Source organism: Pinus tabuliformis, chromosome 6 (genome assembly GCF_031772625.1).
Source record: "Pinus tabuliformis cultivar Carrire ecotype Pingquan chromosome 6, CPIR1, whole genome shotgun sequence".
NCBI classification, from domain to species: domain Eukaryota; kingdom Viridiplantae; phylum Streptophyta; class Pinopsida; order Pinales; family Pinaceae; genus Pinus; species Pinus tabuliformis.
In genome coordinates this window covers 1,635,707,701-1,635,720,348 of record NC_142292.1, presented here as the reverse complement: position 1 = coordinate 1,635,720,348, position 12,648 = coordinate 1,635,707,701, and positions in this window count along the sequence as shown.

Below are 12,648 nucleotides of genomic sequence, written 5' to 3'. Positions count from 1 at the left end.
CAAATTCTCTCTCTATTCTATCTCTTGCAACTCGCACATGTGGATTGGATATTCTCTCTGTGCTTCATATTTTTCTAGGGAAATTGTTGCAGCAAGCCAAAATTTTTGGGCAACTAGGGCAACTATCACAGGGAAAAATTTTTTGGGTAATTGGGGCAACTATTCCAGGGTTGAAATTTTTGGGGCAACTTGCAATTATAGGAGGGCCAAAATTATGGGTTAGACAGGAAGAAAAAATTGATGGATTAGATTGGGTGACTTTAATTGGAAGAGAAGACTAGGTTTGGCCATAGGTCTAGGTGTGTCTCTCATTGAAAAATAAGAACTTATATATAGAAAAGGGTTATTAGGTTTTTCCCTGTTGTGGGTTTTCCTAGGCTAAATCTTGTCTTCTTTTGTGTGCTATGATCTCTATTTTTTTATTGTTCTTTATGGTTGAATTTATAAAGTATAATTGATGAATGATAAATTGGAATAAGATAAAAGAATATCTACATAAAAAATCTAATAATCAAAATTTCATAAATATTATGCTAACCCTAATTGCACTATGAAAATCAACATGGTATCAGAGCTTTGGTGAAGGAAGGAAGGAACATTGATATCATGCTTCGAGAAACCCTAGATAGAATTTTATTGAACTCCCTCTTGTAGATTGGCATCTATGGCTTCCTCCATAAAATCTGATAACAAGTTAGAGGGATCATGAAATTTTAGAGCTTGGAAAGTTAGAATAGATCTTATTATTGTTAAGAAAAAAGGGTTGGATGTGGTGAAAAGAAAGACTATTGAACCAAATGTTGCAAGAGGAAAAGAGAAGTTAAAATAAGATTACTTCACTTCCATGAGTATTACAATAGACTCTATTAGAGATCATTTGATTCCCTAGATTGCAAAGCATGATACTTCAAAAAATATGTATGATGCCTAACAAATCTATACACTATCAAGAATGTTGGCCAATCTATGAGTTTGAAGAATAGGCATCCAAATACAAGGATGAATAATGATGACACCGTGGCTTCATACTTCGTGAGTATTTCCTAAATAAGAGATCAAGTCCAAGCTATTAGAGAATATATTATCGATCAAGAACTTGTGACTACATCACTCAATGTTATCCCTAGATCATGTGATGCATTTGCGACAAGAATACACAGTTGGAAATAAGCTCCTTCATATGAAACATTATGGATATCTTGTTCTCAAGAGGAATCAAGGATGATGTTAAGATATCATGAAGAAATAGAAGTTCAAGCCCTTGCAACTAGATTCAAGAACAAGGGAAACAATAATTTTGGTCATCAAAATAAGTAGGAAATGGATCTTATTCCTCCCAAAGGAAGAAGGATTTATCAAATATCCAATGTTACAAATGTTAGGAATATGGACATTTTAAGAGAGATTGTCCTAATATGGATAATAAGAAGAGAAAAGGGAAACAACATGCTTTCACAACATATGTTGAAGATGAGAAACGAAAGATGGCCAAAAGGCAACAAAAAATTATTTTATTTCTCTGCCCTAATAGGTTCTATTGCAGATGATGGTGACATATGGTTGGTAGATAGTGGAGAATCAAGAGACATGACCGGAGAACAAAGAAATATTTCTAGCATGATGGAAAAGAGGTTGTCCCAAAGAGATGAGCTTGGAGATAATCACAACTATGTAGTCAAAGGAGTTGGAAAAGCATCCATAAACTAGACTCTAGTAATGATGTGCATCTTAGAAAATCTCTTTACGTACCAGGCTCAAAAAAAAATATTGTTTCTATTTCTTGTTTAGAAGATAAAAGAGAGAAAGTAGTTTTTCTGCATTAGAAAGTAATTGTTTGGTCCAAGGCCTCTAGTATTTATGAAGCTAGAGTTATTGGGATTCACGATGGAAGACTATATAGAATTATATGTCAACCAACTCAAGCACTAGTACACGATGAAAATAATACAAGTGAGATATGTGTTGGGCACGGGATCCCCCAAGGGAAGTTTTGGGGCTAAAAGCCCAAATTTTGGCTAAAAAGTGTAAATCCGATGTAAAGACTCCGCATTTTGTGGGCACGGAGCGCGAAGTTGTAAATGAGTCATAGGGTTGTCCGCCCTCAATTTTGTAATGTAATGTCAGCTTTAGAGATCTACCCATGGTCTGCAGACCATGGGATTGTATAAATAGAGTGAGGCTCTAAGTAGTTGAGATAATAATAATAGAGGATCTAATAGAAAAAAGAATGATCATGGAATAGAAGGATAGCGGAAGATCTAAGTGTAGGGTCGAGGCTTTGGTTCATAGAGTAGGAGAAGGCTCTACAATTGAGTGTGCAGAGGCCTAGTAGTCTGCAGCTGAGTGCGCAAACCCCTGCAGATGAGTGCACAGGGAAAGTTGAGTCTGTAACCATTGAAGCATTAATAAAGAGAAGTTTTATACCATTCCTGTGTATTCATTTACTGTTTTCTGCATTGAATGTATTGGGTATAAATTACATTTCTGTTGTTTATATGATGCGCAAACATATATGATTGTGTTGATTAAGTAAATGTGAGATAAAGTATCTGTTTACGCGAAGTTAACTAACATTTGTATGAAGATAAGTAAGATACGCAGTGTAATTTGGGGAAATAGCGTACATCGTTGCCATAGCAGCGCGAAGGCCTCTCAACTCCTAGTTAGGGTTGTGCACAGGCGATTATAATAGATCACGAAGGTCTCGCAGGTCAAGACAGTGAGCGAAGTAACCTGCATGAAGATAGGCACAATTGTACTAAATCAACTCCTTAGGCATCTCCAGGGTGCGGAAACTTGGTTCCACCTTCCCCCCATACTGCTTCGGGTGAGACTTCAATCCGCACACTGTGGGCTCATGCCAAAAGGGCCAGTAGTCTAGGGATTTGTTTGGCTAATTAACTTCGAACCTGGGTCAGGCCCCATCAAGCCAACAAATGGTTCCATTACCGGGACCAGAATCTACATAGAGATGTCTGATGTCATATCATTGGAATCCAACTAAGAAGGAAATTGAAGGTTGGTTTGACAGGAGGATTCACGAGTTCACAGCACAGGTGAATAGGAATTTGTGATTGACAAACAAGATTGGTTAGACTGCTACCTGTACACAGAAATTCATGAGATCTTTTTCACATCTTTCCTTACTGAGTTGTACGGGTGGATCGCGAAGCTAACAGATAGCCAAGGATGGTGGAAGCTCGACTGTCCTATTTTGTGGACCCTAGAGTTGGTACACATATTAGAAGCATCAAAGGATCAGATCATGCGTGTAGTTAATCACTGGCTCATTTGGATTATAGGAGGATTCATTACTAAGTTCGCAGTAGATACTTCAGTCAGCTATAGCGAGGCAGAGTGATGCTTTCTCAAGGGACCACGAGGTAAGTACGTGAAGTCCCTGAGTACTTGGATTAAAATTTTATTGTGTGAAAAGAGGGTTATGCAGTTACCTTGATGTTTGGGGCTACGCGAAGTGGAAAAACTTACAGGAATGAAGGAAATAAGGGACCAGAAACTAGCCCCTTGATTTCACCTGTGCGAGGGAAAGAGGAAGAACTTGCAAAGGTCTCGCTGCGAAGTGCGATCCATCTGATAAGGCAAAGAATTCCATAAATACCACCCCCACCCACACCACCACCAGCTTCACCGCCTCCACCTCCATCTTCACCCGTACCACCTCGACCACCACCGTGAGTCAATATGGTAGGCACGATAAATTTGCCTCTGTTCAAGGGAGTGGGAAATGAGGATCCAGATTAATTTTGGTTCGTGGTAAGAGTCGTATGGGAATCACATGGAGTTATAGATGAAAATATAAAGAAAGCGACACTGGTTAGCACCCTGCAGGACCGCGTGCTGACCTGGTATATTAAGCACTCCAATGATAATCCAAATGTGGGAATCACAGATATCCAAGCAGTGCTAAACAGAGAATTTAGCAGGCCGAAGTCTGAAGCACAGTCGATCATTGGGTTCAAAGAAATCACGATGCTACCAGGCGAAACTCCTTGGGAGTTGGATCAAAGGTTGAAGTGTACGATTCATGAAGCTAATATGAATCTGACGGATGGACAACATCGCGAATGGTTTGTAGCATCGCTAATGCCACATTTAAGGAGCGCGCTATCGCAACAGAAGTTAACGACTCAGGCAGAGGCCTTAGAGATCGCGATGAGGCTGCATGAGACCCCGATGCAGGATCCTAACTTGGGAGTTCAGTAGATCCACGTGCAGTTGAAAAACTTATGCCTTGAGATGCAGAGTCTGAAACAGGACAGGACAACTTGCCTGAAAGTGTGTGAAGAGGTGTGGTGCATAAAATGCAAGGGTCAGGGTCATGATAAGGACCATTTCCCAATGTTCGCAAATTACCTTGTGGGAGGAGGACCAATGCCATTAAGGCCGGAAGCACAAGCAAGACCTAGCATGGTGCTTGCTTTGTGGTGTGTGATTTGTCAAATAGGAGGGAAACATGCTACATACAACTGCCATTTGTTACAGAAATATACACAAAATTCGCAACAATTTTTCTATAACTTTTGTAGGTCAGTGGGACACGATGAGCGCACTTGTAGAATATATGAGTTAATGATGGATAGAGCTCCCACCTACAGAGTTTAGGCCGAAACGCGACCCCTAGACCAGAACGAAGGAGTGGCACAAACAGGATTTCAGGGGCGTGGACGAGGCTGAGGTGGAGGAGGACCTGGAAGAGGACGTGGATAGCTGATATGCTACAATTGCGGAGGGCCAGGACATTATGCCCGCGATTATATGAACTCAACGTGTCCATCATGTCTGTATTGTACCTTGTTTGATCATGAGACGAAAGATTGTTCTACGTTGATAGCTAGGATACGCGACAAAGGAGCACTACTGCCTTCCCCGACTCAGAACCTGTAGATGATGAGGTCTGAGTTGCGCGAGGAAGATCCAAATGTGAACATTGTGCTCCAAACTGGAATCACGATGGGAGATGATAAAGGAAAATAGCCCAAAGATAGTACTTGGGTTCACAAAGCTCCGATGAAAGAAGCAGAGTTTGATTTGGAGCGTGCTCGAGAAACCTTTATGGAAGCTAAGAAGAGCTTCGCTGATGCCTCCACTTCAGGAAGCAAAGATAGAATGGAGCCGAAAATGGACCATCTATGTTTACGACATTCCTGGAAACATGTATGAAGTTACTGCGTGACAGTAAAGCTGTAAAAGGATTACAGGAACTCATTAACAGATGCACTGGGACTGCGCCAGGAGAACCGCGTGTAGTCCAGAAGATTGGAAAGCATAAGACAAGGACGGGAAGAGAAATGAGGTTAACCACGCAGATTGGAGAATATGAGATGGACCAAGTAATTCTGGATTTAGGATCAGATGCGAATGTTCTACCGAAGTAGACATGGGAGCACATGGGGAAGCCTACGCTACAGTGGTCCCCTATTCAACCATGAATGGTGAACCAGCAGAAAGTAATACCCATGGGGCGATTGCAGGGAATCACTATGGATATTGAGGGAGAAAGTGCGCTAGCAGACTTTGAAGTAATAGAGATTGTTGATGACAACAATCCCTATCCCACGCTCTTAGGAATTTATTGGGCCACTGACATGAACGGGGTGATTAATCTGAAGAAGCACAAGATGATTTTTGAAAAGAAGTCACTACGCATAGTTATACCTCTGGACCCTGCTAAACGATCGCGCTATACAGGGTTGGTGCACGACTATGAAAGTGATGACGATTTCGATTGCATCTATAAGATAACAACGCAAAACCAGAACTGGGCGAATCCCATTGCGGATGGACGGCTTGCATGGGAGTGTGAGAGTTCATGTACTTTGGATTCGGATGACAAAACGGAGCGATGGCAAAATCGGTTAAATGAGGTGACTACACTGAATTGTAATATGATGACAAGGTTGCTGCGCTGCGTATCGACAGAAATAAGGGACCTACCTACTTATGATGAGTTAAGTGAGGTAGATACATTCTTGGACAAATTTGAAAGGCAGGTGCTGGAAAAGCAACGCTTCTAGTTCTTGAATTGGGTATTGCGCGTTACGCTCGCGAAGTGGTGGGGTACGCACAAAGGGAGATTTAAGGACTGGCACGAATGTAGGAGAATGATGCACACACGGTTTGAGAAGCCTAGAGTGTGATTGATAGATAAATACAATGGGCAGGATAATCTGCACGCACAACTAGCCAGGTGGATGCCGACATATGGAAAAAAACCTATGCGGATGCATAAGAACTCCACGCTGAGAGGTAGGGTCAATAAGCTTGTGTTGGGGGGGTAGATGTACAACTGGCTCTTAAGGTTGGTTAGAAAGTATCTGGGAAGAAAAATCCCGTAGAAGGTTATCCAAGTGGAAGAATTTGACAAGGTGTGCAACGCGCTAAACAAGGTATGCAACACGCAATGAAGTGGTTGGAACCTCCGCATACTCGGATAGACGCCTTTTCGGTTGGTTGATAGAGTAGAGGCCGTAAGACCTATGGAGTCTATCATGTCTACTCCGCACATAGTGGCACTCGTAGGGGTAACAGACCATGGAGCCCTGGAAGAAAGGCTCGCGCCGTTGGAAGAGCTTGAAGACGAATGGTTGGGACTCAATGAGGAGATCCAATAGGGTGATATTAGGCTCCAAGAAATCATGAATGAAAGAGTTTGTTTGAGGGATAAAAGTGCCATGGAAAAAGCATAAGTCAAGAAGCTTGAGGAAGGAATAAAGAAGGAATTTCTTGATAGAAAGATCATAGTGATAGAGTAGGACGAGCTCGATTACATTAACAGACTTGGGGACCACCACCGAGAGTTTCTCAGTTTGTTGCATGGGATGGGACCGTATGTTATTAAGGAAATCACAAATAGTGGCGCTGTGTAGTTGGTAAAGTTAAATGGAGAACTCTTCCCATGAAAAGTAAATGGTAGTCGATTGAAGCCTTACACAGGTGGCCCGCCCATCTGACTAGCCGTGGGAAGCATAGTCTTAGCGCTCCAAGTAACTAAAAGGAGGCACGGGACTATAAAATACTCTACCTAAGAGCTGCGCAATGTCAGGACTGCGTGCAGTAGCGAGGTGTCACAGGGTCCACAACAACGCAAGGGTAGCTGCACTACTGCGCGGGTTGGCTGGAAAGTGACTGTTATAGTCACTATTCATGGTGTGATGCTTGGTTTGAGACCAAATGGAGCAGGCAGTAGGCATTTAAGGCGAACTTTATGGGCTACATTTGGCAAAATATGTCGTCAAGGGAGCATTAATGGACCGAATTAGGGGGGAATGGTCGAATTTGAATTCAAAAGGCGCTATAAATTGCAAAGGGTTGCCCAGCAAACAACACTTGGCCATTTGATAATTGAGCTATTGCACGCCCAGAGATTCATGAACCTTGATTTGCTCGATCTTTTGAAGTCGAAGGCATTGTTTGAGCACTTACCTAAGCCGTTGAGAGATTTCTGGAACAACAATATGGCAGTGTCTGAAGAAGCCATGGATATCAGATAGACGAACGCTGAAGAGGCTGCACAGACCATGACGATAGGAGATGCCCTAGAAAGCAGCGAGATAGTCGCAAAAATCCCTAAATTGCCGCACACGCCAAGACCCAAGAAAGATGAGAAACCTATGGTACTGGTGCGCATATCCCTAGAAACCCGCTGAGAAGTAAACTTACCATGGAAGGAAAGAGGAAGGCGATCAATTTGGAAGCCGATGAGGAGGAGGAAGATCTTGAGGAAATCTTGGTAGAAGAGGAGAAGGATGAAGAAATGGAGGAAGAAACCCAGGGTGTAGACCCTCTGACCAGGTTTCTTGTGTATGTTCCTCCATGGCAGGGGAAAGTAAGGGTGCCCAAGGACCTAGATGAAAGCAATAGCTCTCTGCAGACTCCGATGCTACTTGATGATACCATTTTTTATGGAGAGCACTTGGGATGGGTGCTGGTTATAAAATTTGAAGACTGGGATCTCACGGACCACGAAAAATTCCCACATCTCACAACCACGCATCCAATGCAACAGAAGAAAAATACAGCAGCGGGAGTCATAGAGTTGGAGCCGCACAAGTGGTTGCCAGGAGTAGAGAAAGCAGGGTTGTTAAACCTACTCTGGGTGCCGCATTACCATCGCGCCCCATTGACTATCTTTGTCATCAGGCAGCTACTCTATCTGGTGCATGATGGGTGTTTGTGGCTAGAGGAGCCCATCCCTATCACGGACCACCTAATTCACAGAATTACCTGGCTCCCTTGCAAAGGGGAGGATCCAACGAACATATCTGAGGGTAAAAGTGATGATTTGGATATCGTGGAAGCCGTGAAGAAAAGGTTCAAGCTAGAGGAGAAAAAGAGAGGTTACGCAATCTCCAATATCAATAATGCTGCAGTCAAAGTCACGACATAGATATTGGTAGGGAAAGTCATGCGGAAGTGCCACGCGGATGAGCTGCCCGCGCGAGTGGTTGCAATTGTTGCGCATTGCACAGAGGGGGTCCACTGTAATTGGTCGGATTACTTGTGCCGAGAATTCCTAGAAAATTGTCGTGAAGCACAGGAACAAGGAAAGACTTCCACTATGCATGGCTTCTGCTGTCCATAATGCTGGTGGCTTGGGAATTGCTCGAGGACAGCCAGTTCCCAACAATTGTGAAGGATCTTCTGGAGGCAGCGAAGTACGCTTCGCTGTGGGCAACTAAAGACGCACAGAGGATTAGAGAAAAAAAAAATTGGGTGTTCATGGAGATGAACATCAGAATGGGGATTAACAGCAAGCCACGGTTATCTCCCACTGTCTATAACAGTCTGTAGAGCTTTGTAGAGTTCAAGACGAACTTCCATCATGTATATATAAGGGCGTGCAAGGAACCTTCAAAGAAATGGAATGAGCTACCTTTCTTGGCCACGGAGGATGTCATATTCACCGTGCTTGAGTCGTGGTTGCTAGAGTGGTGCGCTCCCGCCAGCACTGCGGTGGAATCAAATTAGTCCACTGCACAGAGGAAGAAGGAGGAAGAAAAACTACAGATAGCACAGTTGGCAGAGAAGAGAAGGATCAAAGCAGTAGCAGCCAAGGCGAAGGAGGCGCGTGATGCCACGAGGGCAGTAGAAGAGCAGTAGAGGGCAGCTGAGAAGGATCGCAAAGGAGCAAAGTCGCCTTTTCCTACATAGGAGATAGATCCAGAGGAAGGTGGCGAGGATCTGTAGACAACGTCCACACAACTCAAGTGACAGCGCTCGAGAGAGCAGGTGGGGCCGTGGAAGAAGTTGAAAGCCTCCAAGACTTCTTTTGACCTGATCACCCTCACTGAAGGGGATCTCCATGACATAGGGGAGACGGTGCAGGATAACTATGAGAGGGCCTCAAAGACTATGCGTGCTCACTAGAGTGGGAGCCTCATGCAGGTACTCTATCGACCAGCCTTGTAGTAGGCACAACCGCGGCTAAGTAAATGTTGTACGCCCGCATGACCAACTCTATAGTGCTACCAGAGGGGGCACTGGTTATAGAAAATGAGGCCAACAGGCCTATGGTCAATGCGCTGAAGGCAGTTGGAATAAACATGGATGTGCTCCCTTGGGGATGCTCTATGTGCTGCAGGATGGAGTGACTGCAGAACTACGGGCCAGGGAGGGGCGCGCACTCTAGGTGATGAGCGAGCAATAGATTAATATTGAAAAATTAAGCTTGTAGTGTGAAGAGGTCATGACATAGAATAGATAGCTAGTGCAGGTGGTTGAGGAAGCCTGCCATATAGTCCCTGAGTTGGCCATCCCAGCGAAGGAACCAGCGGAGGCGCGCATTTGGAGACTAGCAGTAGGGGTGCTCAAGGTGAAAGAAGAAATGGCTAAGGTTCAGCTAGAGCTAAACCTTCAGATAGTTGAGCTGCAATTTAAGGTGCAGACTTTAACTCTGCTTGAGGTGAAGGAACAGCACGCCAGTGCCATTACAGCAGGAATAGCGGAGATCAACAATGTAGTGGCAGATTGCACCAAACTATTTGAAGAGTCGTTCGAGGTCCTCACCACTCTACAGGAGGAACCGAACATACAACACTTAGAAACAAAAGCACGGGAGCTGTAGCGACAGTACGATGAAGTAAAAGGGACTGCACAGATGGTGGCCCTTACATAGAGGCTCGCACAGATGCAGCAAGAAAAAGCGCTTAAGGAGTAGGTAGACGTTGTGCGACATAAGGAAGTTGTCTTGAAGGTGCGCGTACAACCATGGATCGATGAGGCATTCGTCATTACAGCCTCGATTGAAGCCAAGCTCACCCAAATGCAGGGAATGCAAGAATAGGTGCAGGGAAGCAATTCAGCTACAGTAGTATATGAACAACGCGTCCAGGAGGTACAGCAGGTAGCTGCTAAGTGCGTTGTCGATCTTGCAGCAGTCCAGGTAGAGTTGGGAGGTCTCCACGTGAAGATATCTGCCGACAGAGTGACTCGAGGGCAAGTCACGATGTTTGTGTTGGGGGCCTATTGGGCATGGGATCCCCCAAGGGAAGTTTTGGGGCTAAAAGCCCATATTTTGGCTAAAAAGTGTAAATCCGATGTAAAGACTCCGCATTTTGTGGGCGCAGAGCGTGAAGTTGTAAATGAGTCATAGGGTTGTCTACCCTCAATTTTGTAATGTAATGTTGGCTTTAGAGATCTACCCATGGTCTGTCGACCATGGGATTGTATAAATAGAGTGAGGCTCTAAGTATTTGAGATAATAATAATAGGATCTAAAAGAAAAAGAATGATCATGGAATAGAAGGATAGCGGAAGATCTAAGTGTAGAGTTTAGTCTTTGGGTCATAGAGTAGGAGAATGCTCTGCAACTGAGTGCTCAGAGGCCTAGTAGTCTACAGCTGAGTGCGTAGGGAAGGTTGAGTCTGTAATTATTGAAGCATTAATAAAGAGCAGTTTTATACCATTCTTGTGTATTCATTTATTGTTTTATGCATTGAATGTATTAGGTATAAATTACATTTCTATTGTTTATGTGATGCACAAACATATATGATTGTGTTGATTAAGTAAATGTGAGATAAAGTATCTGTTTACGCGAAGTTAACTAACATTTGTAAGAAGATAAGTAAGATACGCAGTGTAATTTGGGGAAATAGCGCAGATCGCTGCCATAGCAGCGTAAAAGCTTCTCAGCTCCTGGTTAGGGTTGTGCATAGGCGATAATACTAGATCGTGAAGGTCTTGTAGGTCAAGATAGTGCACGAAGTAACCTGCGCAAAGGTAGGCACAATTGGACTAAATCGACTCCTCAGACATCTCCAGGGTGCAGAAACTTGGTTCCAGCATCCCCCAATACTGCTTCGGGTGAGACTTCAGTCCGCGCACCGCGGGCTGATGCCGAAAGGGCCAGTAGTGTAGGGATTTGTTTGGTTAATTAACTCCGAACCTAGGTCAGGCCCCATCAAGCCAACAATATGACACAAAATTCATGGAAATATTCATTATAAAGCATTACCTGAGTTGAGTTAAATAGTTTCAAGGGTTCTTGAATTATAGATGAAGAATGATGGTGTATGTAAAAGTTGTGTTCTTGGAAATGACGTTAAGAAACCATTTCCAAATAGTGATAATATATCTAAGGAAACCTTGGATCTGATTCACTCTGATATGTGTGCATCGATGTCCGTAAAATCACTTGGTGGTTCATTGTACTATGTGAATTTTATTTATGAATTCTACCATAAGACATGGATATATCTCTTGAATACTAAATATGAAGTGTTTGACAAGTTCCAGGGATTTAAAGCTAAAGTGGAAAACTTAATAGGCAAGAAGATCAAGATTCTAAGATCTTAAAATGGAGGAGAATACACCTCAATGGAGCTTGTTGCTTTTTGCAAGCAGGTTGGGATTAAGAGGGAGCTAATTGTTCCTTATAATCCACAACATAATGGTGTAGTAAAATGAAAGAACATGTCCCCTTAAGATTATTTCAAGGCCATGATGCACGATTTTGACTTTCCATTGTTCTTATGGGGTGAAGCATCACATACAACTATGTACATTGAAAATATAAGTCCTCATAAAGTTCTAGAAGGTATGAATCTTGAAGAAGCATTCTCTAAAAGGAAGGGCTCGGTTAAACATATGAGAATATTTGGTTTTCCTATATACATTCATTTTCCTAAGGATAAGAGGAACATGCAAGAGCCTTTAGGAAAGAAAGGCATATCTGTAGGATACAAAAAATCATCAAATGCCTATAGAATATACATTCCAGAGCAGCGATGGATTGAGGTCATTAGAGATGTCATCTTTGATGGGAAAGTGGCATATTGGAAGTCTAAGGAAGTCTCCATGGATTCCTTGGATGAAGTGACGTTGGAAGCCTCAAAAGAGGATCATTCGAGTTCTATAGAATGTACCAGAAGGGAAAAAGGGCCTTAAGATCCAGTGGGACTAGTCATAATCCTAAAGATCAAGAAGAGACCATCATGGCTTAAATATACATTGGAAGAGACAAAAGGGAATGCAGCTCCTAATGGCACATATAGAGAAGTGAATAAACCCAAGATATTTTCAAGATATGAAACACTCTTGACAAATATTATTAATGAAAAATCTTCCACATATAAAGAAGAAGCCAACCAATAAGTATGTGAGCAAGTGATGAATGAAGAGTACCAA